Source organism: Podarcis bocagei (genome assembly GCF_964188305.1).
Source record: "Podarcis bocagei genome assembly, chromosome: 12".
Lineage (NCBI taxonomy): Eukaryota > Metazoa > Chordata > Lepidosauria > Squamata > Lacertidae > Podarcis > Podarcis bocagei.
In genome coordinates, this window is record NC_138137.1 from 55,743,161 (window position 1) to 55,769,584 (window position 26,424).

Consider the following 26,424-nt stretch of genomic DNA (forward strand, 5'->3'; position numbering starts at 1 on the left):
CTGCTTCCTTTCAACACCCTCTTTCAAAAAGAAAAGAAAAAGCATGATCTGCTTTTTGCCCCTGGGCAATTCGGCTCCAGGGATCACACATTCGCTCCATAAGAGGCACAGACTCCATAAGAGGCCCTTACTTTTTAGGAAGAAAAAAGTGCATCTTAAGGAGCGAAACATACGGTAACTCTCTGATCTTTCCTTGGCTGAGAAGCTCCCAGGATTCACTGCAGCTACCAGCTCAGTAGAAGTCAGCCCCCGCCCCTCCCAGTCTTATAAAGTCACAGTCTCTGGCCTGGTTCATTATGCGCAGAGCATCGTGCACGGAATGAGGTCAATGGACTGCAATGACCCACCTTGGCTTGAGGCCGTGAGCCCCCATGTTGCATAAGGATCAGATCTGGGAATCCCTAATATGGTTACCAGATTTTTTTCAATGAATCCAGGGACACTTTTTTTTTCTTTTTGAAGCTGAGTAGCAACAGGGAGTCTGTAGTGGGGGTGGTGAGGCAAAAGACCCTGGGCCCAAGAATACATGCACAGTGCATAAAGGTGCAAAGTCCTTCTTTCGCACCCTGTGAAACATAAATGCACAGAGGTTTTTTTAAAACGTCAACGGCACGCCACTCACCCGTCACTCCCAGGCCTCCCCTGATATCCTCCCCCCTCCTCCCTTTCTTTTGACTGATTGGGGGAGGCTAGGGAGTCACGGGCGGGCAGCCGTTGCCCGGTTTTTTAAAAACTCTGCATTTATGTTTCACAGGGTGCAAAAGAAGGGCTTTGCACCTTGCCTGGCAGAGAAACTGTGTGCCTTGCGCCCCTCCTGGGTAATGGCCACCCACTCGATACTCCCAAAGGGGGAAGGGGGCCAGAAATCTGTACCGCCGGACGTCCCTGGTTCCCCTTTGGCAGTGGCAGCGAGCAGCGTGCAGCTCCTGAAGCCAGCCAGAGCCAACTGCGCTACTAGGCTGGCTCCAGGCTGCTGAGGCTGCCGCTGCCATGTTTCCCGGGAACAGATTTGCAAATCCGGGGACATTCTGGGGCCGGAATTTGTCCGGGGACAGATTTGCAAATCCGGGGACATCAGGTAACCCTACTATAGAAGAGTGGTGGCAAACCGTCCGTTTCTGCAAGTGTGGGTGGGGCCAAGGCTAGAGCGGGTGAAGCAGCAATGTAAATTTGGCCTTCATACACACAAGTGGCGCTGTGGGTTAAACTACAGAGCCTAGGACTTGCAGATCATAAGGTCGGCAGTTCGAATCCCCGTGACTGGGTGAGCTCCCATTGCTCAGTCCCAGCTCCTGCCAACCTAGCAGTTCGAAAGCACGTCAAAGTGCAAGTAGATAAATAGGTACTGCTCTGGCGGGAAGGTAAACGGTGTTTCCATGTGCTTCTCTGGTTTGCCAGAAGTGGCTAAAGCGAGATGAGCGCTGCAACCCCAGAGTCGGCCACGACTGGACCTAATGCTCAGGGGTCCCTTACCTTTACACCAGGCTGGTTTCTACATGCAACATGCCGCTCTGGCCTCCATGCTGGCGATTATCATTTCACTGAGATCCCAGTTCTCCTCCAGGAAGCTCGGAGGAGCTTGTGTGCTGCCTCCAGACAGCATCATGTCCAAATGCTTGCCAGGATGAAACCACTTTGCTATAGGAATGTAAGAGCGCCACTCAGGCCAATGCAGATGTGACAAGCAAAACAGGCGAATACATGGCTGTCCACCTACTTGCAAAGGAAGCTGAAATTTGTCACCCCCTTGAAGAGGGCACGGCTTAACTGTTTCTCCCTGCAGAGTGCAGAGGAAATAACTAGGCAGAACAAAAAACGGCTCCATTGTCCTACACGGGAAGGACGACGGCAGCCATAAAAGTAGATCAGAAAAGGGGTCTGCTGAAATTCCTCTCTGGGCAGGAGTCAGATCGGCAGGCGCTCAGAAAGAGAAGCCACATCCACCGGCCAGACTCCATGCACAGATGCAAGAAGACACTAGTGTAACCTAGCGTGGCACAGAGCACAACAGCATCATTGTACAACTGGGTGTGATCTTTCGAAAGCCACTGAAACATGCTTGACGTCTGCACTATACATTTAAAGTACTGCACCGCTTTAGCAGTCGTGGCTTCCCCACCAAACAAGAACCCTGGGAACTTTGGTTTGTTAAGGGTGCTGGGAACTGTAGCTCTGAGAGGCAGTCTCCTAACAACTCTCAGCACCCTTAACAAACTACAGTTCCCAGGATTTATTATTTTTTATTTTTGTAGGGGAGCTGGGACTGTTTAAAGTGGCATAACAGTGCTTTAGATGGATAGTGCAACTCATCCTCATGAACAAAAGCATATATTTGATAAACTGCTTTTGGGTGACCTAAAAGCATTAAAGTCAATTTCAACAACGCCTTGTGTCAGGGGCTTAGCTTCAAATGCAGGAGCTATTCTCTAAGCAGAAACATGAGAGACCCTGTTTTCATTTTTCGTTTTCATTTTAAAAGGGCAGTTTTCAAGTCCTCAAGGTTCTAGGCAAGGTTTTTCTCCGTATTCTTATTATTTTATTTAAACAGATTTCTAATCCGCCTTTCAGGGCACAATGCCCACGCAATGTGGGCTACAGTTTTATTCATTTATTTTGTAAGGGCGTTAGAACAAATTACAATTTTAAAAGCCATCAGTTAAGAGAGAGAGAGAGAGAGAGCATGGCACATTAACGAAATGCAGACTGGGGTTAAAAATGGGAGACGAGAAAGCTTAAGGATGGATGAGTTCTTTGTAGAGCAAGCCCTTCATTTAGCACAGCGACCTAACAGCTCCTCATGACACCACATTCTCTGACCTCCCTCCTTTGCAAGTTTAGGACATGATCCAGCACTTTAAAGCTGCTGTTCAAGTCAATCGAACTCTGGCTTCAGTTAGTGGAAACGAAAACGCCCGATTTAGCTGCTGACTTGAACTTTGGTCTCCCAGGGTCTAGTTGTCCACTCTAACCACAACGTCACATGCACCAATTCAAAACAATTTGCAAACAGTATTGAGATTGTTTAGAACGGCCCTGACACCAACCTGAGCACAAATAAACATAAAAGCACAATAAAAATGATGTTGGGAGGACCTCTGAGAATAAAGAGCGTGCTCTCTTAAGATCAGTCTGCCTTGCAGAGATCCAAGACCCTCCTTAAGTCCCCTCCCCCATTCAATTTGTATGACGCACTCCAATTCTGCGCGATTTTGATTCACTGCCATAGTTTCCATTTGAGTCACTTGCAGAATCAGATTTTCCTTTGACCAAGGAATGCTCTGGCAGCTATGCCATTAAGAAAAGAGGATTGCTCCCCCTAGTGGTGCTTAAAAATAAGGTTTTTTGGGGGTGGGCGGACAGTACTGGCTCAGAACAGGACGTGCGCAGTAATATCTCAAGTGTGGCCGCACCATTGATATACATAAGAACAATGTGACATTGGCAAAAATCCACAGCAAAGAGTCCTGTGACATCTGATAGACAATATGAGTTGCAGCCCAACAACATCAAGGGCACTGCACTGGCTATTTTTATTTTACATTGGCCAGGCTGTCCAACTAATACGGTGTTGTCTACTCTGATAATACTGAAGATCTCCAGAGGCTGTAGGAGAAAGACCTCTTTCACATCACCTGGTACCTGAGACCCCTTTTCCATAACTGGAGACATCAGGGATTGAACCTGCAACCTTCTGCAGGCGATTGCTCTCCCACTGAACTGAGCAATGGTTTCCAATACGGCCACAGTACGGAGGGGTGTACAAATTTGCTCATTTTCTCAGTCTCTCCTTTGTACCACCTTCAATTCAGTTTGTTACATTTCTTTATCACTTTGTGGTGTGTTTTTTAAACAAGGGCTCGTGAAAACCCATCTGCATATCCCCCCCCCCCAATATACACAAACTGGTATGCAGTTTTGCCTAACATGCACACTTTTGAAAGCAACCCCCCCCCCAATGTAATGCATTTCTGTATGCAATTTTTCACTAATATATGCAATTTCATGCACACTTTCACCAAATACACATTTTGTACAAATGTGCCTAATTTCAGCAGGGGAATGGGACCCCGTGGGCAAATTTATTGCAGTGAAAGCTGATGCCGTAATCCATGAAAGGTTATGCTGTAATAAATAAATTTGTTTCCCCCGACCATGCTGTCCATGCTGGGTGGGAATTTGCACTCCAGGGGTGGTTGGCCCGTAGTCCTCCAGAAAGTTATTGGACTACAACTCTCATCAGCCCCAGGCAGCATGGTCAGGGATGATGGGAGCTGTAGTCCAGCAAATTGGTTTTCCTGGGCAGGGACAAAATAAACGAATCCCTTCATCGTTGCATCTTTTAACTCCACTTAAAAACTGGTCTGCACACACCCGCACGCTGGGTCTGTTGTAAGGCCTACCCTTTTCCAGACCCATCGCCAGTTCAGAGGTGGGGTGGAGTCCTTTGAGGAGTTTAACAGCTTCCAGATGCAACTCTGCTACATCGAGGCCTCTCAGAACCACTTCAATTCCTCCTCTTCAGCCATCTCGTGGGCAGTCTGTTTGACAGGCCGCCCTGAGCTATCCGTTTACCTCTTGTCATTTTAACAGGGTCGTGAGGAGCCAAATGTTCCCTTCCAGCTGTAAATCAAGGAGATTCTTTCCTTGGCAAACACCAAACGCCTGGGACCTTCTGCATGCAAGTCATGCTTTGCATCTAAGCTACGGCCTCTCCCCGTATATCACATCTGCACAGTGATCAAGCTCTTCAGGTGTCACTTGGACTACTGCAACGTGCTCTACGTGGGGCTATCTTTGAAGGTGACCCGGAAACTGCAATTACGGTAATCTAGAATGCAGCAGCTAGACTGGTGACTGGGAGTGGCCATCAGGACCACATAACACCGGTTCTGAGAGAACTGCATTGGCTCCCAGTACGTTTCCGAGCACAATTCAAAGTGTTGGTGCTGACCTTTAAAGCCCTAAATGGCCTCAGTCCAGTATACTTGAAGGAGCGTCTCCACCCCCATCGTTCTGCCCAGACACTGAGGTCCAGCACCAAGGGCCTTCTGGCGGTTCCCTCATTGCGAGAAGTGAGGGAACTAGGCAGAGGGCCTTCTTGGTAGTGGCGCCCACCCTGTGGAACACCCTCCCTTCAGATGTGAAGGAAATAAGCAGCTATCCTATCTTTAAAAGACATCTTAAGGCAGCCCTGTTCAGGGAAGTTTTTAATATTTAACGCTGTACTGTTTTTAACACTTGATTGGGAGCCGCCCAGAGTGGCTGGGGAAACTCAGCCAGATGGGTGGGGTATAAATAATAAATTATTATTATTATTACTGGAGGCACAGAAATACTTGCATTTGCACAGCCTTGAGAACACTGCACTGCTGAGTACCTGTGAAACCCCAGAGGTGGGCCGGGTACCGGACACCTGTAAAACGAGCATCATCCCTGCTTTCTTCCTACCTGGTTAAGGGGAAGGGATGAAGCTCAGTGGGTGAGCACCTGCCTTGCGTCCAGGAGGTCCCAGGTACAATCCCAGGCTCCTCCAAGGAAGGCTGGGGATGCCCCCTGCCCTGGAGAGCAGCTGCCAGTCAGTGTAAACAATACTGAGCTAGATGCACTAGCAACCCGGCTCTGAATGAAGCCATTTCTGATGTCCCAATGTACAATCTAAAGCTTGCTATTTTGCCCACAGGGCTGGTACAAAAAGAAATAAGGAAATCTGTTAGAAAATCACATTTGTTAAATCCCAATCAACTTCATCGCAGTGTCTAGGGCAGAAAAGAACTACCCATGTGTGTGGGGTGAAAAATACTAGAATTGGAAGGGGCCACAAGCGTCATCTAGTCCAATGCTCTGCAATGCAGGAATCTTTTCCCCAATGTGGGGTTCGAACCCACGACCTTGAGATGAGATCTATGCTCTTCCAACTGAGCTATCCCAGGTCCAGCTGTGTATTATTATTATCATCATCATTATTCGCCTGCCCTTCAATCTAAGGTCCCGTGGTGGGCTAAAACATTAAAACACGATGCTAAAGACAGTTTAAAGCAACTTACTATCACAGAAATGCAATGACAAACCTAGACAGCATCTTAAAAAGCAGAGACATCACCTTGCCAACAAAGGTCCGTATAGTTAAAGCTATGGCTTTCCCAGTAGCGATGTATGGAAGTGAGAGCTGGACCATAAAGAAGGCTGATCGCCGAAGAATGGATGCTTTTGAATTCTGGTGCTGGAGGAGACACTTGAGAGTCCCATGGACTGCAAGAAGATCAAACCTCTCCATTCTGAAGGAAATCAGCCCTGAGTGCTCACTGGAAGGACAGATCCTGAAGCTGAGGCTCCAAGACTTTGGCCACCTCATGAGAAGAGAAGACTCCCTGGAAAAGACCCTGGTGTTGGGAAAGATGGAGGACACAAGGAGAAGGGGACAACAGAGGACGAGATGGTTGGACAGTGTTCTCGAAGCTACCAGCATGAGTTTGACCAGACTGCAGGAGGCAGTGGGAGACAGGAGTGCCTGGCGTGCTCTGGTCCAGGGGGTCACAAAGAGTCGGACACGACTAAACAACTAAACAACAACATCACAGAAATAAGGTGGGTGCTAAAAAAAATAGACACCTCAAGTGCCCAGGATAAAGAGAGGCATCTTCAGTTCTCTTTCTCACACTTAAATGGCACAAATACACCCACACCCGTTTCCTGTCATTTAAGCCAAAGCGATGACATTTCCTGCTCACACAGTTAAGAGAAACCTTGCTTCACCCATAGATTTGCACTGTGATACAAGAAAAGCCTCCAGGTTTCTCAGCCTTTAGTTTGCACGTACGACTGAGGACTTCAGGGACATTAAGACGACGGAGAGGATCTGCACTAAGGGACCTTGACTCTACCGCACCCTGGCTGCATGGCGTAAAGTCAAAGTCGGCTAAGTGGCATAATTGACCCTTACAAAGCATAATTCATCCTCTTGCATGCAAGCACACATTTTAGGATTGGGGCTGACGCAGCTTGCCTCTTAATCTCAAACGCTACCCCCATCTCAAGACCGAAGTTTAAAAAGGAAGAGGAATTATCAAATTTGCAAACAAGATTCCGAGGTACGCTGGTTATTTGCAAAGCATTCTGAGAGGGAAGCAGTAGCAACATTTAAGCAGCTTAGAAATGCAAGAAGAGCAAGAAAACAGACATACTAGGAATTCCTGGCCTTATCCCTTTGCAAAAGCGTCCCATCGTCTTTCCGGAGCTTGTGAAATAAGTTCCAGTCTCCAAACAGCAGCCTCTTCTGGGTTCAAACTCTGTTTCCTTTTGGCACAGGGGGTTTCTGCTCTCCAGAAGGCTTTTGACAAGAGCGCGTAGTCAGAGCAGACCTCAGAGCTCCCGGCTTGCTCCCCGTCCTCCCCTCCCACCCACCCCCCTTCAAACCAATCTCCCTTCCCGCTACAGACGTCTTGGAGAGTCTGGCAGCAAAGTTTGGCTTCCTGAGTGAGTGAGCTGGGATGGGATAGGAGAGGGAGAGGGGATGTTTGGCTCCCTCCAATAGGAAGTTGGGACTGCAAGACCGACTCAAGACACAAATGGGCTGCACGTTTTCGCCTGCTCTGCTTCCTTCACACAAATGCACAGGCAGGAGTGTGCATTTGTATGCCTCAAAGGCTGCAATGTTTGGAACTTTTCAGTGACAAGACAAGTTGATGGAAGTTTATAGAATCATGCACGGCATAGAGAAAGCTTTCCTCTTCTCAAAACGCTAGAACCTCAAACAAAGCTGAGGCAATTCTGGGCCTCATCAAGAGGAGTATAGCATCTAGATCAAGGGAAGTAATAGTGCCACTGTATTCTGCTCTGGTCAGACCTCACCTGGAGTACTGTGTCCAGTTCTGGGCACCACAGTTCAAGAAGGACACTGACAAACTGGAACGTGTCCAGAGGAGGGCAACCAAAATGGTCAAAGGCCTGGAAACGATGCCTTATGAGGAACGGCTAAGGGAGCTGGGCATGTTTAGCCTGGAGAAGAGGAGGTTAAGGGGTGATATGATAGCCATGTTCAAATATATAAAAGGATGTCACATAGAGGAGGAAGAAAGGTTGTTTTCTGCTCCTCCAGAGAAGCGGACACGGAGCAATGGATCCAAACTACAAGAAAGAAGATTCCACCTAAACATTAGGAAGAACTTCCTGACAGTAAGAGCTGTTTGACAGTGGGATTTGCTGCCAAGGAGTGTGGTGGAGTCTCCTTCTTTGGAGGTCTTTAAGCAGAGGCTTGACAACCATATGTCAGGAGTGCTCTGATGGCGTTTCCTGCTTGGCAGGGGGTTGGACTCGATGGCCCTTGTGGTCTCTTCCAACTCTATGATTCTATGATTCTATGATTCTAAAGCTGAATGTTGGAAAATTCGGGACAGGTGAAAGAAAGTACTTTTTCACACGGCGCGTAGTTAGACTGTGGAACTCCCTCCCACTGGAAGCAGTCATGGCCAATGACTTGGAAGACGTTGAAAGAGGACTGGTCATATTCATGGAGGAGAAGGCTATCTACTAGCTACGATGGCTATGCAGTCAGAGGCAGCAATGCTTCTGAATACTAGTTGCTGAAAACCACCGGAGAATAGAGAACAGGCCCTTGTGTTCGAATCCTGCTTGTGGTTTTCCCACAGGCATCACACACACACACACACACACACACACACACACACTATGCCAAAGTCCCATAGCGTTGTAAGAACCTGAAATATACTCGGAGTTGAGAGAGGATTTCATGCTCTTTCTTCAGCTCATAGTGGTGAGGAGGAATGGAAGTTCCCCCAGAATGTCTGCTTTATATACATTATTTACACAATGGGCCCCACGTGATTGGCTAATTCCGGGATTCTCCTGTAGCCAGTCAGGTTGCGGATTCACTTCCACCTGGAGCTGGATTGGGTGGCTCCTGTGGACCAATCAGACTGCTGCATTCTGAATCCTATTGTTCTAGGACCAATCAGACTGCTGCATTCTGGATCCTATTGTTCTAGGGAGGGAAGTCATGAGCTCAGCGGAGCAAATGCGATTGATTTGTTATTGTAATATTGTTATATTATATGTGTTTTGTTTTGTTTTGTTTTTATTAAAGAAAATAATAAAAATTATATTTTTTAAAAGGACTAATATCCACATTGGACAACAGTATGGATGATCCCCAAGAGCTAGCAATTGGGCTATTGGTAACTCCAGGAGCTTCACAAGGAGAGGGGAGAATAGATGGTTCTCTCTGCGTTATGTGCAACGCTCTAGCCACTGTTTCAACCATTTCCAAACATTTGAGTTCCCTGGAAATCGATCAGAGGCTTATCCATGAGAAGCTCACTAATAATTTATATTGAATTGTAGTTTTCTGTGGTACCTTTTGCATTTTTAGCATTTGTCTTTCTTAATGATGAAGATTTTTGCAAGTAAAGAAAACACACACATATTGCTCTCTTCATATCACAAGCACCTTGTGGAGGTAGCCATGGACAGATCTGTCAATACTAGTTCTCTTGGTTTCTCACTTTTCCAAACTTAAATTCTGTTCTCCACATTTCTGCAGCAATTTGCTTTTTTATATATAAAAAAGAAAAAAATATCATGAAGATTTGTCAGTGCGAATTTCTCCTAAGAACAGTTTTTGCACGCCTTCTTGATTAATGCAGACATTTTTGAAAGCAATTTCCCCTAATAAGGATGCCTTTCCCAACGCAAACCATCAGCAGCCATCATTCAGGCTAGCCATTACAGTGGATCCTCAGTTTTCGAACGTAATCTGGTCCGGAAGACCGTTCGACTTCCAAAACGTTTGAAAACTGAGGCACAAGGAGCTGTTGGCAAATTCAATTGAGAAAATTGAGAAACACACTTCAGAAACCGTTTGACTTCTGAGGCACATTCAAAAATGGAAGCATTTACTTCCGGGTTTTTGGCATTTGGGTTCTGAAACATTCGTCAACGGAGACGTTCGAGAACCGAGGTTCCACCATACAAAGATGCGAGGCATGCAACACTCAGCTGAAGTGGCCCTGCCTATTCTCTATGCGCTTGCTTCTGCTTTTAGCAATTCAGCTCCTAAGTTCTCTGGACCTGTTTAGTTCTTCCCAGCTGTGATATCTCCCTGTGCAATGGATTCCAAACTCTGAGAGGATTTAAAACCACAACAACAACGAACCTGCCAGGATGTTGTTTCGTTACTATGTAAAAGTTTGGGTTTATGCTCTGGGACAGGGGTGGGGAAGCAGCTAGAGTCTGTCACGCGGCTGCTGTCAAAACGCCTCCACATTCAACTCTCCTCGGTTGAGAAACTAATGGCGCAGTCTTAAATTGCTCCATGCGGCAGGCTCTGTTGCCTGCAGTGGCAACAAAATGGCAGTGCCACTGTAGTCACTGTGAGGTGTAACCCGCTCCATAGAGGGATGGGTGAGTCATATTATTCAGTTTATGTTTAAAGGTAAGCCTACCTTGATCATGTTTTCTGGAAGAATGTGAAAAGTGCAACAGCCGTCCTTCAAAATTCACACCTCTCCGAATTTTGCGACGCAGTTCTCCAAGCAACCAATGTTTACAAAAATGCATTATGCTTGCTGAAAGTGTACATAAAATGCATACACTCGTGAAAATAACATATGGAAATCGTGGGGAATCGCTATGCAAAAATTTGTATATCAGGCAAAACTACCTATGACCATGTATATTTGGAGAAAGCTACCCTAGACAGCATCTTAAAAAGCAGAGACATCACCTTGCTGACAAAGGTCCGTATAGTTCAAGCTATGGTTTTCCCAGTAGTGTTGTATGGAAGTGAGAGCTGGACCATAAAGAATTGACGCTTTTGAATTCTGGTGCTGGAGGAGACTCTTGAGAGTCCCATGGACTGCAAGAAAATCAAACCTATCCATTCTGAAGGAAATCACCCCTGAGTGCTCACTAGAAGGACAGATCGTGAAGCTGAGGCTCTAAGACTTTCGCCACCTCGTGAGAAGAGAAGACTCCCTGGAAAAGACCCTGATGTTGGGAAAGATGGAGGGCACAAGGAGAAGGGGACGACAGAGGACAAGATGGTTGGACAGTGTTCTCGAAGCTACCAGCATGAGTTTGACCAAACTGTGGGAGGCAGTGGAAGACAGGAGTGCCTGGCGTGCTCTGGTCCATGGGGTCACGAAGAGTCGGACACGACTAAACGACTAAACAACAACAACAAGGGAAGACTTTATATGAGTCATTGCACCCACAGATGCCATAAAAGGGACCCCTGACATGCACTTTTGAAGAGGGAGGACCTTAGAGAGATGATATCCAACCCTCTCTTCTCTGGAATCATTACCACCAGCAATCACAGTGCAGCGAAACAGTTTATCATCCCAACTGCAGTTTCTGAGAAGCAGAGTGATTCTTCTGATTTCTCCCACGTTATGTGCCCTGTTGAGACTCAGCCGATGTTGCAATTGCTAAGTTCTTCACAGTTTTGGGGAGGAAAAGCCAGGGAATTAGAAGGAAAACGAGGTTGTGTAAATAAATGATGCAAAGATTCCATTGCTTCTGCTTAGGAAGGCCAGAGGTAAAAAGAAAAGAAAAATGCAATTCCTAATATCCTTATTCAGGCTTTGATTCCCAGTTCATTTGGGGGGGGTGCAAAACTGGTTCTTTTATTTCCGTAGGTACCTCTATGTTCCCACACACTGGCATCATACGTTTGAGACACTTATCTGCAAGAGTAGAAATTATGTTCCTGCAACAGGGGTGCAACCTACTGTCGCCCGTCACCCAGTAAAGATTATCCACATCTGCAGACCTTACAACATCTGGCAAACCCAGCCACTGATTTTTATTTATGTGTTTATTGGCAGATACAACAACATTTCTCAAACCACACGCCTGTTCTGGAAGCCTTTTCTGCCACAGTAAAAATGCAGTTTTTGCACTAGGGAGGAAAAACCACAGATATTAACCAAATCCCAACTGTTACCTCACTGAACTAAACCTCCAAATTCAGCCTGAGCGTAAATTAAAGGGACGTGTTTGTTTGTTTGTTTGTTTGTTTGTTTGTTTGTTTAATTTACATTCCATCTTCCTCCAGGGTGCCTAAGGAAACCTCCACAGAGCTGCCCCTCTTCAAATTATCTTCACACTAACCTTGTGATATAGGCCCAGGATCACCAAACCAGCTTCATGATTGAGTGGGGATTTGAACGCTGGTCTGTCCCCTAGATCCTAGGCAGAATCTACACACATATAAAAAATGCTGTGGAAATGCTTTTTTTAAAAAAAAAATACATTGAAACGACCGTAGCTCACTGTCGCCATCTAGTGTCATATTTGTTTATTGCACTTTACAACACACTTAAAACGTTTTATTTGCAGCTGTATAGCTGAGTCCCTAGTCCTATACTCTAATCCAGGCATGACCAAACTTGGCCCTCCAGATGTTTTGGGACTACAATTCCCATCATCCCTGACCACTGGTCCTGTTAGCTAGGGATCATGGGAGTTGTAGTCCCAAAACACCTGGAGGGCCAAGTTTGCCTATGCCTGCTCTCATCACTACACCACACTGACTCTTGACTGGTTCCTAACTTTCCTTTTTGGATAAGAAGCAAAGCGGCTGTTGACACAGCAACATAAAGATGGAAGATCTGAGAACAGGTGTATTTGTTCTATACCGTTAACAAAATTTCAATACCACTTGATTGCAAGGAAAGCTCTAAGTGGGTTGCAAAAATATAAACCAAAACATTAAGATTATTGATAAATCGGTTAAAAACGAGTATTTAAAGACATTTGAAGGATGATTAAAATCAACAGGAGCTAAAAAGAAAGAACCTCCAATTGCAGCTGAAAAGGCACAGAGTCTGCAAACTGAAAAGGCACAGAATCTGACCGGCTCCTGATTTTCCTTTCCTGATAAGAAGCAACGCCGGCGAGGACCAGCAGTTGTTGGTGCAGCGCCCATTAAAGACATCACAAGAGAAAGTCCAGGCTCAGAACAGCTTGACAGCACATCAAAACATCCACGAAGGATGCAGGCAAAGATTCGGAGCTAAGCGCCGCTTTGAATAAACACAGCGTCAAAAGTTGCCAGCTCTTCTGCCTTTGTAAGGTGCACATGAGAAGGCCTGGCTGAAAGATCAGGAGGGGGAAAGTATGCGCAGGATGATGCCAAGTTGCCCAGAATAAACGGGACTTCGACGTGTTAATGAAGTGGGTGGCATATTTGTTACACAAATCCTAATTTCTCCCAAGGTGGTTTGGGAGTTCATATGTCATTATTGTTAACTGGAAAATGATAAGGGTTTTAAAAATACATATATATATATATATATATATATATATATATATATATATATATATATATATATGAAAAAGTAATGTGACACGAAACAACAGCACAGTGGATCTCCTAGCTGCAAAATAAGGCTTCTTTGCAACCCAGCAGACACAAGGAATCTTCCATTATTAAGAAACATTCCATACCTTTCACAGACAGGAAAAATGGGTGGTTCTTAGCTGCGAATCTTCCTTCTTTTTCCCCCACAGAGGGTTCGTGCAGCACAGCTTCACCGCCTTCACCTCTGACACAAAAGAGAAGAGAAAAGGAAAAACAATCCCTCATTATCTGGGAAGGGTATCGGCAGGCTCGCGCCACCAAGCACAACGAGGCATCGTTCCACAGCCCTCTTTAAAAGGGCCCCATTGTTGCAGGGCAGCCAAGGCTCGTGCGCATGGAACCGCACTCAGCAGTTCTGGGATCCCGCCGTTACGCTGATTCGCGCCTCGCTTTGGAAACGGGTCGCCTTCGTGGGGGCATGGCGGTGCTTCAACAAAGCTTTCGGGAAGGGGAACAGCCAACTTTTCAGAAAAGTATGACGCAAGTCTAGTCCAGAGTATGAGATGACGAAGCCCTAGCCATGTGTAGCGCATAAGGGGAGAAGAAAGCAGCACAGTGCCGTAAAGGCAGGCGAGAACGTAAGCCGCAGCGGTTCTCAACCTGTGGGTCCCCAGATGTGGTTGGACTACAACTCCCATCATCCCTGACCACTGGTCATGCTGGCTGGGCATGATGGGAGTTGTAGTCCAACAACATCTGGGAACCCACAGGCTGAGAAACACTGGCATAAGGTATAGAATCCAGCACTCTCCAGATTTGGTTGGACTGCAACACCCATCATTCCTGACGCACTGGATCTGCTGGTTGGGGGTGATGGGAGTTAGAGACCCTACCTGCTGGTAGACTTTCTCGCTAGAGTGGTGCATGCTCTAGTTATCTCCTGCTTGGACTACTGCAATGCGCTCTACGTGAGGCTACCTTTGAAGGTGACTCAGAAACTACAACTACCGTATTTTTCCCTGTATAAGACTAGGTTTCTTTCCTAAAAGATAATGTCAAAAATTAGGGGGTGTCTTATACATGGATAGTGCCAAGGGTAGACTGGCGATTGGTTGTTGCCGCAAAAATAAGGGGTGTCTTATACATGGGGGAATCTTATAGTCAGAAAAACACGGTAATCCAGAATGCAGCAGCTAGACTGGTGACTTGGAGTGGCCGCCAAGACCATATAACACTAATCCTGAAAGACCTACATTGGCTCCCAGTACGTTTCCGAACACAATTAAAAGAGTTGGTGCTGAACTTTAAAGCCCTAAACGGCCTCAGCCCAGTATACCTGAAGGAGCGTCTCCACCCCCATCATCCAGCCCAGACACTGAGGTCCAGCTCCAAGGCCCTTCTGCCAGTTCCCTCCCTGTGAGAAGTGAGGTTACAGGGAACCAGGCAGGGGGCCTTCTCGGTGGTGGCGCCCGCCCTGTGGAACGCCCTCCCATCAGATGTCAAGGAAATAAACAACTCTCCAACGTTTAGAAGATATCTGAAGGCAGTCCTGTTTAGGGAAGTGTTTAATGCCTGATGTTTTATTCTGCTTTTAATTTTGTTGGGAGCCGCCCAGAGTGGCTAGGAAGGCCTCGCCAGATGGGTGGGGTATAAATAATATATTATTGTTATTGTTGTTGTTTTTATTCAGCTCATAGTGGTGAGGAGGGAATGATCGTCCCCTCAAAGTATCTGCTTTATATACATTATTTACACAATGGGCTGTATGTGATTGGCTAATTCCAGCATTGTCCTGTAGGCCAATCAGGTTATGATCAAGGTGTCTCCCCTGCCAGGTAAGTATAGGCCAATCAGGTTGTGGATTCACTTCCATCTGGAGCTGGATTGGGTGGCTCCTGTGGACCAATCATACTGCTGCATTGTTCTAGGACCAATCAGACTGCTGCAGTTTGGATCCTATTCAACTCAGTACAAAACAGTTGTTGTTGTTGTTGTTGTTGTTGTTGTTGTTGTTGTTGTTGTTGTTGTTGTTGTTATCTGGATAGCTACAGGTTTTGCATCCCTGCTGCCCCACCCCCCTTCAGAGAACCACTTCAGAGCCTCTCTTCCACCTGTGGCACATTTTCTGCGAAGCAATTTCCCCCGGATATAATGCATACTTATACAGCCATACCTTAGGTTACAGCTGCTTCAGCTTGCATTTTTTCAGGTTACGGACTGCCGAAACCCAGAAATATCAGAACGGGTTACTTCCAGGTTTCAGCAGTTGCGCATGCGCAGAAGCACTAAATTGTGCTTTGAGCATGCGCAAATGCGGGTTGCGAACGCTGCAGGTTGTGAACATGCATCCCGCACGGATCACATTCGCAACCCGAGCGTCCGCTGTATACTGTTTCCTCTTCTCTGTGCATTTGCACGTGCACCTCAACCTAGCGCAGTTGTGTCTGCGCACATTACGAGGCTTTCTAAAGTCAAAGAAGTGCAGATCTCAAAGGAGGCTTGTGTTTGGGTCCACATGGCGTCTCTGAAAGTGCAAATTAGGGACGTTTGCCTGAGATGAGAACCGAATCCAACGTCACCCCCATCCAAGCCGCTAAGCTATGGGGTTTAGTAGAGAACCAGAAATAACCCTGTCTCACCCGAAATCTGCACTAGATTTGCGAAAACAAAGGAGACAAGCTCTCTAAGGGTACATCCATACCAGCTGTTGTTCTTGGACTACTCCCAGGACACATGGAGTCTGTCCCCGGCCTCTGGAGAAGAGGTAGGGTCAGGGTTTTTGCAAAAACACCAAACTACCTTCATTGCAACACCGCTCAGCTGCAGTCGGTTTCCTCTGCGAAACCGTTATTCTGTATATAAACACACACACACACACACTTCATGTGCTTTGTCCTACGGTTCCCCTTTAACCTCATCAACCTCGCCACATACTCTATTGGCTACGTGATGCCCCAGAGTCATGTTTCAGTTCTTCTGTGACCTACTTCAGCCGTAACCCCATCAGCATCAGCTCCATTGAGCAAAGGCCTGCCTCTTTATAGACTTCCGCTGTCACATAAATTGGGAGTTCGGGGACGGGTTTAAGTTGAAGCAATTTGTTACAAGACCGCAAACAGAGGCAGGGTGCTTTTTTTAAAGGTCCTAAAGATGGTCTTCAAGAGCATGTGTGGAGCATGAGGCTAGCAATGGCCACAAGGGCTGGGCTCTGCTTGCGCTATTGGAATGCCTCTGAATTCCAGTTGCTTGGGAATCCCACTACTAGGGGAAACGCTCCGGTCTTCCTTGAGGGTTTCCCATAGTAGGTTGGCCACCATGAGAACCGATTGCTGGACTAGTTGGGCACCATTTGGACCTGATCCACCAGGGCTCTTTTTCGGCACTTATGCATGCTGAAGGATCTGAAAGCAGAGCTGTAGGATCGGCAAAATATAGGATGGGGGATACCTGGATTGCCAGGAGTACATGTATCTAGGGGTCTTGGTGGATCATAACCTCAACATGAGTCAATAGCGTGATGCAGCAGCAAAAAAAGGCTAATGCTATTCTAGGCTGCATCAACAGAAGTCTAGTGTCCAGATCGAGGGAAGGAATAGTCCCACTCTATACTGCCTTGGTTAGACCACACATGGAGCCCTGTGTCCAGTTCTGGGCGCCACAATTTAAGAAGGAGATTGGCAAGCTGGAATGTCTGCAGAGGAAGGTGACCAGGATGATCAGGGGTCTGGGAAACCAAGCCTTATGAGGAAGAGTTGGGTATGTTCAGCCTGGAAAAGAAGAGACAGAGAGGAGATATCTCCAAATATCTCGACGGCTGTCACAAGGAAGATGGAGCCAGCTTGTTTTCTCCTGCTCTGGAGGGCAGGACTCGAACCAATGGGTTCAAGTTACAAAAAAGGAGATTCCAACATCAGGAAGAACTTTCTGACAGGAAGAGCTGATACAGGGAACCAAGCAGAGGGCCTTCTCAGTAGTGGCGCCTGCCTTGTGGAATGCCCTCCCATTAGATGTCAAAGAAATTAATAACTATCTGATGTTCAGAAGACATCTGAAGGCAGCCCTGTTTAGGGAAGTTTTTAAAGACTGATGTTTTAATGTATTTTTAATCTTTTTTCATATTTATTGATTATTGATTATTTATTGATTATTTAATTCCGGCAGAATTCGGGACCAGGGAGAAGAGTCGGTGAAAGAAGACTGGAAGAAATTTAAAGACTACTTAAAGAAATATTGTAAAATTAATGAATGTTAGAGAGATGTTGGATAGAAATTAAGCGGTTTCCAGCTGTAATGCTTTAGGAGATATAAAAAAAAAGTTTTATAAATGGGTAAAAATTTTATGGTAAGGATTTGCTGAGCTAACAAACTGAACTGGAATACAAAGAAGGGAAGTATGAGGAGGTTGGAGGAAATAAGAGTATGGAAGTTATGTTATTGAAAATTAATGTGTGTTTTTAACTGTTTATTATTTTGTATGTTTATTTCTCATTTTTTCTTATATTTTAAAAAAAAATTCTCAATAAATATCTTTTAATGTATTTTTAATCTTTTGTTGGAAGCCACCTAGAGTGGCTGTGGAAACCCAGCCAAATTGGCAGGGTATAAACAATAAATTATTATTATTATTATTCAGCAGTGGAACAGACTCCCTTCATTGAACATTTTTGAGCAGAGGTTGGCTGGCCATCTGTCATGGATGCTTTACCTGAGATTCCCGCATTGAAGTGGGTTGGACTAGATGACCCTTGGGATCCCAGCTCTATAATTCTATGAAACATGTGCTGCCGCCGCTCAGTGTAAACAATGGTGAGCCAGATGGACCAATGATATTACTCAATACAAGGTAGTTTCCTGTGTTCGCTTGAAATTCAGAAAGTTGCTATCTCTGTCCGGCCTTGGCACAGCAGCTTGCTCTAGCAAGAAATAACAATAATAGTAAATCTAATTAGCAGTTGGATTTCGATCCATAAAGTCTCTAGGCTTGCTTTCCTAGCTAAAAGGGAGGCAACCTCAGATTGCACTGTGGATAGCCCGCAAACAATCCCTTCATTTGCAATCCATTCAGGAGTGCCGTGATTTGTAAAGTAATTGAGCAAGCCATTCATCTATGTAAAAAACTGCTTTACCTATCCAATTGCAAGCTCGTCTTTAACCCACAAAGGTGCTCTAAATTTGATTTAACATTTGTATTCTGTTTTTCCAGTGACAGGTGCCCAGCTCAAAGCAGCTCACAACAATCACAATAGCATTAAAAACAATAACCAACAATGTCACAGTTACAGATAGGTAGCCGTGTTGGTCTGCCATAGTCAAAATAAAAAAGTTCCTTCCAGTAGCACCTTAAAGACCAACTAAGTTAGTTCTTGGTATGAGCTTTCGTGTGCATGCACACTTCTTCAGATACACTGAAACAGAAGTTGCCAGATCCTTCTATATAGTGAGAAGGTGGGGAGGGGTATTACTCAGAAGGGTGGTGGGAATGGGTGATTGGCAGATAGCTGAGATGAGTCTGTTGACGACTTCTTATCTCATTATACATGACTAAGCCATTTTTCACCTTCTCACCCCTTGCCTTTTCCTGTAAGACCTATTGCAGTCGTTAAGAGTCGTCAACAGGCTCAGACCGAGTCCAAACCAAAGGCCAGGTGGAACAGCTCTGTCTTGCAGGCCCTTTGGAAAGATGTCAAGTCCCGCAGGGCCCTAGTCTCTTGGGACAGAGCGTTTCACCACGTCGGGGCCAGTGCTGAAAAGGCCCTGCCCTAGTTGAAACCTTGTATGGACTGCTTTGCAAGGCTAGTCTTCACTCCCACAGCTTTCCCACTGTGTCTGGACCAGCAAGCAGCCCCTAAACACCAAGAATCTGAACAAGTTGGAGAAAAGCTGGCTAAGCAACGACAAGAACCTGGCAAATGGAAGCCCTTCATTGCAGAAGCTTCTGGGTCTCAGCACAACACCCCCACATGGTGAGCCACTGAACTGCAGGTGGGCACATTCTCCATGAAGGACCTGGCTCTGTCCACCCAGTATAAAAGGACTTCCTGTTCCACCGGGGTCCGGCTTGAGCAACATGGTCTTCCTGAGCTCTGGCTCTCTGGTCACTCTTTGGTGGTGGTTTCTGGCCTGCTCCTTCACCCCGCCTCCTGATTTGTCCTGCGGTTCCAACTGGTCTTTGGTCCTGACCCCTAGCTTGCCCCACAACCTCTGGCTCTTCGCTGGCCGCAGGCAGCTGCCCATGACCTTCCTCAGCTCAGCTCAAGCTTCTGAGCCAAGCGCTGTCCATGCATTTCCAAACTCACTTCAGGGAGCTGAAAACATTTTTGTTTTCTATAAAGTAGACGTTCTCCAGATGCTGAATTCTGGAGGAGACACCAAATTCTGAACATGTGCTGCTGCAAGCACATGGGAGCAGGCTATGAATAGCAGGGATGGGGAAACCTCGTAATACCAGAACCCAGTAATACCAGAATCCAAGAAAGCTGAATGTTGGAAGATCCAGCACCAGCTTGGAAGGCTTGGAAAATGGATTAGACAAAACTATGGTGGGCAACTGGGAGCTGGGGTTAAACCACAGAGCCTAGGACTTGCCAATCAGAAGGTCAGCGGTTCGAATCCCCGTAACGGGGTCAGCTCCCATTGCTCGGTCCCAGCTTCTGACGACCTAGCAGTTCGAAAGCACGTCAAAATGTAAGTAGATAAATAGATACAGCTCCGGCAGGAAGGTAAGCGGCGTTTCCATGCGCTGCTCTGGTTCGCCAGAAGCGGCTCAGTCATGCTGACCACATGACCTGGAAGCTGCCTGCGGACAAATGCTGGCTCCCTCGGCTTATAAAACAAGATGAGCACCACAACCCCAGAGTCATCCACGACTGGACCTAAAGGTCAGGTGTTGTTGTTGTTTAGTCGTGTCCGACTCTTCATGACCCCCTGGACCAGAGCACACCAGGCACTCCTGTCTTCCACTGCCTCCCGCATTTGGTCAAACTCATGCTGGTACCTTCAAGAACACTGTCCAACCATCTCATCCTCTGTCATCCCCTTCTCCTTGTGCCCTCCATCTTTCCCAACACCAGGGTCTTTTCCAGGGAGTCTTCTCTTCTCATGAGGTGGCCAAAGTATTGGAGTCTCAGCTTCAGGATCTGTCCTTCCAGTGAGCACTCAGGGCTGATTTCCTTCAGAATAGATAGGTTTGATCTTCTTGCAGTCCATGGGACTCTCAAGAGTCTCCTCCAGCACCATAATTCAAAAGCATCCATTCTTTGGCGATCAGCCTTCTTTATGGTCTAGCTCTCACTTCCATACATCACTACTGGGAAAACCATAGCTTTAACTATACGGGCCTTTGTTGGCAAGGTGATAGGCAAGGCTATCAATCAATAGCTGTTAGCCACTATGGCTATTATACCTCCAGTGTCAAAGGTGGCATGCCTCTGAACACCAGTTGCTGGGAATCACAAACTGGGAGAGCGCTGTGGTGTCCAGGGCCTGCTTGCAGGCTTCGCAGACGCATCTGGTTGGCCCCTGTGAGAAAAAGATTCTGGACTAGGTGGGCTTTTGGTCTGATACCATCAGCCACACTGTTCTTACGTTCTTTTGAAATGACTTGGTTCCCTAGGAAGCAAAAATAAAATCTCCATGGAATGGATGTGTGTGATGAAGGGGGGAAATGAAGAGATGGACTGCCCCGTAAAATTTCTCGGCAGTGCTGGTTATGACTACATAAAATCTGGATCTCAAACAGTTCGTGTTCTGCCACAATATTTATGGAAGTGTAGACACGTACCAGACAAACAGGAGTCACAGAACCTCCAGTTTGATGCTCTGGGTTTATTTTTTTTCCGTTCCTGGATTCCAAGTGTTTGTATACTGTTATAACAAAACGTCTATTGTCAGGGCGCAAACAGACTTCAGTTGATGTTCTCGCTTTTTCCGCCGGTGGTGAAGAAAGAGACAGAGACGGAAAGTTCCAAAATCTAAACTAAACTCACAAAAAAGCCCACTTGGCAGCGTTAAACTAGAAGGTGGGAATACCATAATTCTGCGCAATCGCGTCCCAAATTTTGGAATACTGTTCACGGCACGGCATCCACCAAGCAGTTCCAAATCCCAAGCAGGCTTAGATCAGGCCAGCTGCCCCCCACCCAACCCCTGCCCTCATGTGTGGAGATGTTGACCTCCTGTTGGGTTGTTGAAATTCTGGTGTGCCTTCAGCATGTGGCAAGGGGTGGAAATAGGAAGGGTGAAATCGTTCGGGCCACCAGAAGCAAAAGGATGAGGTTGTGGCTCAGCTGAGGGGCAAACGGAAGGAGCGTGGCCGTGGCAGTAGGGGTTCATCCACCAAAACATTGCCACAAAGGGCAGGTACTTCTTCACACAGAGCGTAGTGTGGACTATGGAACTCACTTCCACAAGAGGCAGCAATAGCCACCAACTTGGGTGGCTTTAAAAGAGGATTAGACAAATTAATGGAGAAGAGGGCTATCGAAAGCTACTAGCTTTGATGCCTCCACAGTCGGCGACATAAATGCTTACAAATTCCAGTTGCTAGAAACCACAGGACGGGGAGCGCTCTTTTCTCATATCTCATAGAATCGTAGAGTTGGAAGGGACCCAGAGGACAATCTAGTCCAATCCCCTGCAATTCAGGAATATACAGCTGTCTCTTACCGGGGATCGAACCTGCAACCTTGGCGTTGCCAGCACCACACTCTAACCAACTGAGCTGTGATGGAATCCTCCTTCCTGGTTTCCCACAGGCATCTGGCCACTGTGAGAACAGGATCCTGGACTAGATGGACCATGGAGCGTCTCCACCTCCATCGTTCTGCCCGGACACTGAGGTCCAGCACCGAGGGCCTTCTGGCGGTGCCCTCCCTGCAAGAAGCCAAGTTACAGGGAACCAGGCAGAGGGCCTTTTCGGTGGTGGCACCCACCCTGTGGAACACCCTCCCATCAGATGTCAAAGAGAACAACAACTATCAGACTTTTAGAAGACATCTGAAGGCAGCCCTGTTTAGGGAAGCTTTTAATGTTTAATAGGTTATTGTAGTTTAATATTCTGTTGGAAGCCGCCCAGAGTGGCTGGAGAAATCCAGCCAGATGGGCGGGGTATAAATAATAAATTATTATTATAATTATTATTGTTGTTGTTATTGTTATCCAGCAGGCCCTTCTTGTGTTGTTATGTTCACACATGTTACAAATCTACTACCAAAAATAATGCACACGAATGTCCACACCAGTGGGGACTGTGGATATAGAATGGGTTATTTTTAACAGATTTTCCATGAAAAGGGGAACTCTGAATTAAAGTGGTGTTGTGTTTTTTTAAAAAAATAATCAGCTCCCAGTTTGATGACATCATGTGGGCAGTGCAAAGAACTTATGCATATAAGCACTGATTCCACAATAAACCTCTACGTCAGGAAGTAACTGTAGTAGGACTAGCTTTTTAAAAGGGGGGGAGGGGCTTCTGCATAACCCCAGGTTGTCCCCCAAATTTCCCATAAAGCCAATTTTAAAACAAATGAGAAACTTGAGCTTATTTGGTGTCTCCTCCTCAGACAATTCATTCAGGAAATTTTAAGAGAAGCTGATGGGGTTTAGAGGCTGGACACACTGGTAATTTTCAATCTCAAGACTTCTTTGAGATGCAGTTGGCTACCAGAGGTTGCCCTGCAAGGAGAAGTGAAAGAGAACGATGAAAGGAGAATTTGGGGGCAAAGTGGACCTCAGGAACACCCCAAGACTGTTTGGGATTCAATCACATAAAAGCAAATTCCGTTTCCACAAGTAAAGTTGATCCGCATCTCTTGCACAACAAACCTGCTCCCCTAAAAATTCTGCCTTTTTTTCCTTTTTGCAATGATGAAAGTGACAGGAAAATGTGCTAGAAAGTTGGGAAGAATAGATGTATAACTTGCTGTTGAAATGGAATACTCAGGATGAAACGGTGAAATCTGCTATGATTAAATGGGCACAAGATGTTGGACATAACATTATGATGGCTGACTGGGAACGGTTATGGACCACAGGTATGAAGTTCACGGCATGTAATGCCTTAAGAGAGAATATTATGAAAATGATATACAGGTGGTACATGACTCCAGTCAAGCTTGCAAAAATCTAACATTTGCCCGATAATAAATGTTGGAAATGTAAAGAAACTGAAGGTACATTCTTTCACCTTTGGTGGATGTGCCCAAGGATTAAGGCTTTCTGGGAGATGATCTATAATGAAATGAAAAAGGTATTTAAATATACCTTTCTGAAGAAACCAGAGGCCTTTCTCCTGGGCATGGTTGGCCAATTGGTGTTAAAGAAGGATAGAACTTACTTTATGTATGCTACAACAGCAGCAAGAATACTTATTGCAAAGTATAGGAAGACACAAGATCTACCCACTTTGGAAGAATGGCAGATGAAGGTGATGGACTATATGGAACTGGCGGAAATGACTGGCAGAATCCGAGACCAGGGAGAAGAGTCGGTGGAAGAAGATTGGAAGAAATTTAAAGACTATTTACAGAAATACTGCAAAATTAATGAATGTTAGAATGATGTCGGAATGAAGTTAAGTGGTTTTAGCAGCAATGTTACAAAGGAGTATGTAAAAATGGATTGTTAACAGGTGAGAATCTAAAGTTATAATATATTAAGATAAAGGATTAAGATAAAAACAAAGAGGGAAAGGATTTGCTGAATTAACTAACTGAACTGGAATACAAAAAAAGGAGGTGTGAGGAGGTCAGGGAAACAAGTAAATGAAAGACAAGACATGGAAAGATTGATTTGTTTTTAATTGTTTTTATTTTTCTGTATTTTCTCTTTTCTTTTTTTCCCTTTTTTTCTTATTTTTGTAACTGTAATGTGTATGGGTTGCTCGTGCGTAAGTTGCCGCCTCTCCAGGCTTTGTTGCCTTGCTAAACCTTTCAGTCTGGACAGCCCTTCAATTTGTGGCTGCCTCAGTCGCTAGCAGAATCCGCCAGTGGGCGTTTCTTGAACCTCTTCCAACATAAAAGTTGTTTGACACCCAGTCTCCTCCTACTCTCTCTGCGCGGAAGTCTTCTGCGCAGGGAAGGCGTGGGTAGCGGAGGACCTGGGCTCTCCCTGCTGGTGTCCGGTGAAGAGTCCTGGAGCCCTCTCGCCGATTCCCCCATCAGCCCCTCTATATCCCTGGTGTTGCGCTGATTTGCTTCCCCATCTGCGGAGCTGCCTCTCTCCCTGCTGGGCCCTTCTCCAGCATCATTTGAGAGCCTTCCCTCCGCCTCTAGCTCCGATGTCAGTTCCCTGACAGTAACCTTTTCTGAAACTTTAATAAATATCATTTTTTTAAAAAAAGTTGGGAAGAATACCTGCTTGGTGCAGCAGTATCTAACCTCCCTGCGAACGAGCCAGGATAAATGTTCAGTAAGAAGGTTGCCCAGAAGCGGCCCAGAATCGTAGCTTTCCTGCGCTAAACAGACAAAGCGAGATCCTCCCATATCACAGCTGACAAAGGAATTGCTCTCTGCACGTGGGCAGGGTGGCAGCAAGCACAGCAGGGTGCCCTGTTCCCTCACCCCCAGGGATCATTCCCACACTGTGACCTGACAGCCGACCCAGAGAGCCGTCCAGCAGGGAAACAAATTGAGACAGGTTTTGATTGATCCCTTGATTGAGGGAGGCACAAAGCGCACTCTGATTCTGCTCACAGCAAGCAAACAGCCTGCCCAGGAGCCGAGTCTCCCAGTTTGTCCAGGAAAAATTGTTGCAGGCAGAGGGTCGGGGGACAACAGGGACTTTTAGACAGCTTAAATGCTGTGGGATACCCAGCCTCATACAGTATAACCAACATAAAAAGGTAAAGGGACCCCTGACCATTAGGTCCAGTCGTGACCGACTCTGGGGTTGCGGCGCTCATCTCGCTTTATTGTCCGAGGGAGCCGGCGTACAGCTTCCGGGTCATGTGGCCAGCATGACTAAGCTGCTTCTGGCAAACCAGAATAGCACACAGAAATGCCGTTTACCTTCCCGCTGGAGTGGTACCTATTTATCTACTTGCACTTTGATGTGCTTTCGAACTGCTAGGTTGGCAGGAGCAGGGACCGAGCAATGGGAGCTCACCCCGTCACGGGGATTCGAACCGCCAACCTTCTGATCGGCAAGTCCTAGGCTCCCACAGCACCGCCCGCGTCCATAACCAACATACCTAAGTCTATTTAATGCGTGAAGGGCTTAAGACTTTCGTGTCCAGAAAGTGGTGTTGGGGGGTGAGTGTTCAGACCCCTGGGCTCTCACTTGTGGGGTGCCTCAGGGCTCCGTCCTCTCCCCCATGCTTTTTAATATCTATATGAAGCCGCTGGGAGAGATCATCAGGAGGTTTGGACTGGGTGTCCATCAATATGCAGATGACACCCAGCTCTACCTCTCTTTAAAATCAGAACCAGTGAAGGCGGTGAAGGTCCTGTGTGAGTATCTGGAGGCGGTTGGAGGATGGATGGTGGCTAACAGATTGAGGTTGAATCCTGACAAGACAGAAGTACTGTTTCTGGAGGACAGGGGGCGGGTGGGTGTGGAGGATTCCCTGATCCTAAATGGGGTAATTGTGCCCCTGAAGGACCAGGTGCGCAGCCTGGGAGACATTTTGGACTCACAGCTGTCCATGGAGGTGGAGGTCAATTCTATGTCCAGGGCAGCTGTCTACCAGCTCCATCTGGTACGCAGGATGAGACCCTACCTACCCACAGACTGTCTCGCCACAGTGGTGCATGCTCTGGTTATCTCCCGCTTGGACTACTGCAATGCGCTCTACGTGGGGCTACCTTTGAAGGTGACCCGGAAACTACAACTAATCCAGAATGCAGCAGGTAGACTGGTGACTGGGAGTGGCCGCCGGGACCACATAACACCAGTCCCGAGAGATCTGCACTGGCTCCCAGTGCATTTCTGAGCACAATTCAAAGTGTTGGTGCTGACCTTTAAAGTCCTAAATGGCCTCAGTCCTGTATACCTGAAGGAGCGTCTCCACCCCCATCGTTCAGCCCAGACACTGAGGTCCAGCGCTGAGGGCCTTCTGGCGGTTCCCTCATTGCAAGAAGCGAGGTTACAGGGAACCAGGCAGAGGG

At 46.6% G+C, this 26,424-nt stretch overlaps 1 protein-coding gene across 2 annotated transcripts in view; it reads right to left on the reverse strand.

Annotated features, from left to right (window-relative positions):
* The window catches only part of GJC2 (gap junction protein gamma 2), a 74,374-nt gene that overhangs the window by 42,142 nt on the left and 5,808 nt on the right, over nt 1–26,424 (reverse strand). Inside the window, exon 2 of one of the 2 annotated variants that reach the window (XM_081163816.1) lies at nt 13,468–13,565. The gene's annotated coding sequence lies outside the window, so the exon portion shown is untranslated. Of the gene's footprint in view, nt 1–7,181; nt 7,364–13,467; nt 13,566–26,424 lie in introns of those variants that run through there. The other variant, XM_081163815.1, reaches the window with a different exon arrangement.